We start from the raw sequence: 7,451 nt of genomic DNA on the forward strand, positions 1-7,451 counted from the left end.
GAAAATAAAACATACACCATCTTATTCTCAGGGAGTCTGATTATTTTAAACATTAAAGCTCACTCAAAATTCCATGCACGTAAGGCGCTCCAGCGCTTGGTTGGCATTGTATCCTATTACAGGAAAGCCATCACACAGTGTACTTTGGTGTTTGCAGGATATTTTTTTTCCTGCAGCGTTACAGTAAAAATAGAATATGATGGAAGCAGTCTAAAAAGTAATTGCAGAAATACACGGGCAACTGCTCTTGAGGTGTGGTGTTGAAATACACACTTTACCTGCTTATTTACAAGTTGCGCGAGCTGTACAGTAGCTCTGTAGTCGAGAGTTGCAAGCAGACTGGTCCCTGCTGGGATGGAGCCCTTTTCACTCTGATTCTGGATGTGTTCCTATAGCAACAGCCTACCTATATCACTATAGATAATAATGTAGTAATACCTTATTTTCATGTGCGTAATCCAGTCTCATGATTTTTTAAAGACTGTAGTCCTTGAAAAAAATTACACAGGTATTCAGCATCTTCAAGTAATCCACAACAAATCCCAGTTAGAGGCAGAAAGGCAGCTGAGGAAATAGAAACTGTAGGAACTGGAGGCAGAAGGTGTAAAGGGGAGAGGAGCCTGCTGGGGTAAATGTCCCTGTTTATTACCCGCTCAATATGTTCCCTTAACACTTACAGAAACATTTAAGAAGCTCTCTGCAGCCTTCCACTTACAGTATGAAAACTATTTTTTCACTGTTTGAATAATTTCTGGTGTCTGATTCCAGTGTTTATGCATGTTACCCCTGTCTTCATGGGCCATTATTGCTTTGTCCTAAAATAAGAACCATATAAACACCCTGGACTAGAACCTACACTTCAAAAAAATATTTTTTTCTGTAAGCATTCGGTCCTTTGCCTCCATTTCCCTCATGGAAAAGCCTTCACTGGATTTTTTACTTGAGGCTTGCACATTTCTGTTAACGGTTTACTTTTCACACATGATGCTACTGTGTATTTTTTCCCTCTGGGCTAACATCTGTGCCTTTGAATTCTTCTAGATTAGAAGTCAGTTATTTCCTTTCCAGTGATTTAGAAGAGAGGAAAATTAATGTATTTGTATATATTTTTTACAGGTGGAAATAAATAGGCCCCTTAGGTAAAAACACAGCATTCCAGGCTGTGATGTACAGTGTGTTAATGTATTTGAGGGCAAATGCACTGAATTATAACAAAATAAAAGCTTTTCTTGGTAACTGCTACCCCTATTGCTCTCAAACTAGATTTGTTCAAAACTGCATAGAAGAACTTTCTGAATATGATTGCATTCCTATGATCACCAAGCAGATGACATTCATTCAGGAATATCCCAGAAACACAAAATCTGTAATACAGGTTTCCCCTAATCTTATTATTGCAAACCTACCTTCTCTTAACAGCTCTTGCGTTTTGGTATTACAAGAATTACTTTTTGCATTCAGGACTGACGTGCACCAAGACCAAAATCCTATTGCTAGAAATCTAAATTTTGCATAGCTGAGGTTATAAAAGCTTCAGAAAGCAGAAGGATTGCTCAGTTTCATTTCTCAGGAAGCTGGCTATATTTCAGAAAAATAAAATTCTGGAAGACAAAGCATCATTAATACCTCTGTCCATTTGTTCGGAAAAGCTTATACTTGTTAAGTATAGAATTTCTGAGTGTTTTTTTAAATCCAATTTTATAATGTAAATAATAGAAACTTGTCTATTAATAGATTATTTGTCAGAGGTAGCCCTTTTAAACAGGTGAAAAGAAAGGAGAGGAAACATTGCTTAGTGGTGACCGCTATTTCAGGATTGTACTTCTAATTCTAGCACTGACTCACTATAGCCTTGGAAAGTTGCAGCGCTTTTGTTCTAGAAAATACTAAGTAAAGAAAGGAGCCATTCTGTTCTAATAGCAAACATCCATTTTACTGTAACACTGCCTGGAGTTCATTTACAGGAAAAATCCAATGCCTTTGTTCTTTTTCTCCATGCAGCGAAGTCGTCTTGCCACTAAGTATTTGCAGTTCTAGTCCTGCATCTTCCAGTACTACTTCCCTTATTTGCAGTTATCAAAATATTAGTTATCCAGATATCTAGAGTTACTCATACTGGTTTCTGAAAAGAGATTACTCAATCACATGGGCAGAATAAAGGGAATGTTTCTCAAATGGAGGAGTATGGGGAAAAATTGAGGGGAAAGATGTTCCTTCCCCTACATCTTCAGCAGGCTATTGGGTGATAGCAAAATTAATCAGGCTAACACAGAAATCTTACAGTATCTGAGAAAACTAATATATTGATGATAGCTTTTACTAGAAATCCAGGCTGTCACTTTTGTAGCCACACTTCTCTCCAGGTACAGCTGTTCCCACTTCCTCTACAGTTTTAAGTGGGGGATTGACACTTCATGCCTGAGGGACTGGTTTCACCTAGGTAGAATCTGCATTAGTTTTGTCCTGAGATTTAATTCCTTAATTGCTATATTTTCATTTCATGCCTTTATCAGGAAGATAAACTTTTTAATCAGAAACTTTTAGCTAGCATTTTTAGAATTAGCCAGCTCCATAGGTGAAGCTGTGCTCATTTTCGCAAGTTTCACTTTTTCGTATGTTATTCTGGTTAGTAGGCTGGATTCTTTAACAGCCACATACCAGATGCTTCTCTTTCATAGCTGCAAAATACTTGATGATAAATTTATTTTTTAGTGAAACTCTTGCCCAGCCTATGCTTATTCCTCATGCTGTCAGGAATTTGTGCTTCAAGCCAAACCCGCTCAGGTTCTCCAATACTGATGTTTCATTTCACAGGATGGTACTTTGATCTGAGACGGGTACCACTACGGCAGTGGCCTCTTGAGGGATTTGGAAGTAGAAGGCCATCTCATTACCCTGAGTAATCCTTTGTTGTCTTGTGACAGTTCTCTGCACATAAAAATACTGTCACAAAAATGTGTGGTTTGTTTAAATTTAACATATAACTACAGCATCCCTCTCTTCACAGCATTCCAGAGGACTGCCTAGAAGGTGGCCAATGTATTTTAAGTAAATAAAGATGACCAGATATTCATTAGTGTTCAGTAGCCACAAGTCCCTTTGATGCAAGCGAAGCAGCTGGGGTTACTATCAGTGACCTTCTATAGAAATATCAGAATATGGAATTAGAAGTTTTATTGTAGGTATTTGAGTTTGAAAACATCAAGTGTGTCCCTGAAGAATGCCTGGTCTGGGAGGAAGCTCCAAGTGTGTCACAATACCTCAAAGTGTTCAGATTTCTGGAAGAGTATCTAACAAAAAGAAGGAGCGCCACCTTTCTTTACAGTTTTTTACAGGATTTTACAGTTTTTAACAACTTATGTTTGTATTTGAGTGTTCTCTGGCTTCGCTCTGATGTCTAGTGATCCAATTAAAATTGGAATAGCCATTGTTGTAAATTTCACTGGGGCTTGGCTTGAGTTTTACCTGAACTTCTTCAGTAATTGTAGTAAACAATGCAAACTGCAAGTCTTCTGGTATCTACAGAATGTGACAGGGATTTGTAGACTGTCACTGATCAATACTGGGGTTTGCTGCCATGTCTACGTAAAATGTTAGGTCAGGTAAGGCTGCATAGCTAATGATGAGTAAAAACAAAGTAGATAAATGGCTTGAAAGGAAAATGCTGTGTGTTGTGTGTGTATATGTGCACATATAAAATCTGGTTCAAAAGAGACTTGTTAGAACTGAACAAGTCTGAGCGAGAATTAATGGCTCACACCTGGGAATAAGAGGTGAATTCTCAAGTATCCAGGTTTAGTAACTGCCACACCTGTCCTATATTCCCAAAAGCATAAATGAGGTCTGCAAGGATTTAGATAGCTTAGCTTCTGAATGCACAGCGCCATGGCTCTTCTCCAAGGCATCATCAGTCACCGCATGAAAATCCCCACCCAAAATTACTAGGGCATTATTTGTCACGGGGTATACTCTAGTGAAGAACTTTACCTTATTCATGTGATATCAAGAAGAGTAAATAGTTTTAGGGATTAATTTTATCCAGACTTCAAAATGGTTCTTCAGAACAGAAGCCTAAAATAAAAACCCTTCCAAAAAAGCAAATTGGAGAGGCATAGCTCCGTTTCTTCTTCAGTCTCATGGTGTTGGGAGATTGAGGACACAAACTTCTTTCGTATCAATGGCTTTATTATTCCCTGCAACCTATGTGACCTCTGAAATGCCAGAAAAAGTTCAGTGAACAGCCACTTAAAAAGGAAAAAGAAACTGAGAGCTTGTCACCCGGCAGGGGACAGTCCACCTGATTGTTTACTCTGCCTCACTTCTGTTCATGGAGGTGAATAGAAAATTAGTTATTTATGCCTGCATCATCCAAAATCTGTGGAAGGACAATTTGAGGAAGTGTATTGGCAATTACAGCATGCTGTCATTCACCTCCTGCTACTAACATCTAGGAGGATTTTGTGCTAGATAATTGGTGACAGTGATACTTTTGTCAGGCAAGTGGGGTCTATCTCTTGTCCCCAACAGAAAAGAAGTGCTTACCTCAACAGCGCCATCCTCCTTCCAGAAAGTTGATTCTCTGCATTTGGTGCGTTAACTGGTTTTTCTTCTTCTGCCTCCTGAAATGGAAGCAAATTCCAAAGAAACAGTGGGGCACAGCTCTCTGCCCTTTGGCTCTGTGTACTTTCTAACATACTATAGACATCCAGAAGAACAAAGCAATTACACACTTGCGGGCACCTAAATATCTCTGTCACAGTGAATTTAACAGACACAATCTAGCATTAGGTTTCCATTCAATATAAACGCTGCAGCCAAACTTGAAGAAAAAGCCACTTTGGTAGCATGTCCCAGGCAAAACAATGTCACTGGAGAAGGGCTCATCTGATTTTCTTTCCTCTCAGCAGTAACTAGATCAGATTTTCCCTCTGATAGTCAGGAGAGTTTTATGCTCCCTGCATCATTAGCATGTCCTTTGAGGTCATGTTTCTGCATCTCACTGGCCTTAAAAACCAACTCAGCAAACCTCTGTACAGAGGAAACTCTCCTTGTTCCGAGTTGTTTAGCCATCATGTGGGGTTTTCCTGCATCAGGCATGATTTATTTGGTCAGGAGTTCTTTCACAATTCAGATACCAGCTGAAATTATCAGGAATTTTACCTGAGGAAACAATTCAGGATCAGCAATATTACAACAAAGTTGATGTTGGTAGCTTAGAGGGGAACAGCCTGTCTGTGAAAATATGGGACAGAAAAGAGTAACATGCAAAGGAAAAGTTGATGGGAACACAGAACACTTCAAAACAAATTGAACCTGCTCTGTAGACTCCCAGTGCTGCATGTGCCCTGGCAATCGATATAATGCCAGCAGCCACTTGGCAGAGACTGAGACTTACTCTGCCAAAGCATGGTGGCTTCCCTGAAGACTGTTTCTCTGCATACCCAATATTTGCTGAACATGCACATTCCAAAGAGGACTTTACCAAGGTGTACACAATCATAGAAACCTTCAAAACACACAGTGACTGTGGTAAAAGTCACAATCATTTGTCCAGGGTTTTGAAGCCCTCCTCCAGGGAGCAGAGGCATTGCTTTGAAGTCACCCACAGTCCTGGTGGAAACATGGTTTGGCAGCTGGAGAAAAGGATTTTACTTACCAGAAAATGAAACTCTTTGAGGTATGTTGTTTATGTGTACCTACCTTCACCTCACGTCCATCCTATCTTTCCTCTTGTGTAATGCCCTTTGACATTAAGGGACTCAGCAGGTGGGACAACACTGAGGAGTGGTGTTTTCCCTCCTACAAACAAAATGAAGATAGGATGAGTGCACACAGGTGCATGTGTACTCCTAGCAGGAATATGCACATAGGCAGCCAGTCCCAGAGAACTCCAGCTATGGGAGACTACCTTACTGCTAATGAGCTAACATAGGATGTTGTGCTCACCAGTGCCATAAATAACTGGAAAGCCTTGGGCACAAATGCCAACGTCTTAAGCACAAAAGTTCATAACAAAATATTTCATTTGTGTGAACACTGTCTTAATGTAGGGACATTTATTCAATGATAGTGTATGGCATCAGGGGATAATACTGCGGCATGTTCTGAAACAGTCTATATGTCTTTGGCTTTCATCATGTGAAGGCATGCTACTTGTGGCCATAAGTTTAGTGAGAGTTCACAGACAGCCCTCAGATGCTTCATGCTATAGCAGCATTGGTAGCTGGGCTATGGGAGAACTGAGGAGTGTGCATGCTTTCACTATCTCATCTCTCTGAGTGTTTTTAAATAGAGTTCTATAAAGTTTTTCAGTAGGCTTAAAATTTGATATGTCACATGTTCTGATACTCTACCATCAGATGGATTTTTTAAACCCTGACCAAAATATGTAGACCCAAGGACTTACAAGTATTTCAGTGCTGCAAGGGAGATTTGACTGAATAGCTCTGAGCCCACTGAAACAAATAGGCAAGGGGCACTGGGGAAAAGTCTGGCTTCCTGAAGACTGAGTTTGCAGTTGATGTGTCGGAAGATCTGAGCTCTGCCTGCAGCATTTCCCACTGTTGGAACATTTAGCCTTTCCTCATAATAAGGACACAGATATTCAGGGTTTGATTCTCTTCCATAAAATACAGGCAGCAATTTTTGCATATCCAGTAGAATCAGCAGCTGAGCTTGCACAGCTATGTACAAGGGGCAGCTATAGTTAGGACACCCACATTGCCTTGCATTTCCATAAAAAAGAAGGAAACAGGAGCCTCAAACTTTTATCAATGACATGCTGAGCTGGGTAAGTGATGTTTATCTCAGCTTATTAATAAAGGAGAAGAGTAATTCCCATGTGGTCTAGACCCTGCCATAGATGCAAATGATCTCTTCAAGACTTAAGTTAAATGTAAATGATCCATAAGCCCTGCACTTAGTTATATAAATACTTCCATCTCCTAAGCCTTTCTATAAGGCCCCAGAACATTCATGCTAGTGTGGAATAGCCCCCTTTTTAATGGAAAATACTGGCCACTATCAGCTGTACTGTCTTATCCAACCTAAATACCAGCTGTGTTGGCTGTGGTAACTGTCAGCAATTGTTTCTCTGACAGGGAAAAACAGTGCCGAGTTATGCTCTTCTGTCCTCTTTTGGCAGCCAGACTGCAGACAACCAGCAGGGATTCATCCTCACCGTGCTATGGGTCCTGTGGCATGCAGGTTTTTAAATCATCATCTTCCTTCTAAAATGTATTTTAGTAAAATAAAATCCAGTACTGCAGCACCCAGCACTAAAACACATTTTGCATGAATTCTTTTCAGAATTGTGCAACTCATGTAATTAAAAATCTGGAATTTTTGCCTGCTTTTAAAGAATATAGGAGTTATTTTTCTAAAATTAAATTTTACTTTGCCATGTTAAATTTCACTTTGCCATGTTAAATTTCACTTTGTGTTATATTTAC

The sequence above is a fragment of the Phalacrocorax aristotelis genome, chromosome 8 (genome assembly GCF_949628215.1).
Source record: "Phalacrocorax aristotelis chromosome 8, bGulAri2.1, whole genome shotgun sequence".
Classification (NCBI taxonomy): Eukaryota; Metazoa; Chordata; class Aves; order Suliformes; family Phalacrocoracidae; genus Phalacrocorax; species Phalacrocorax aristotelis.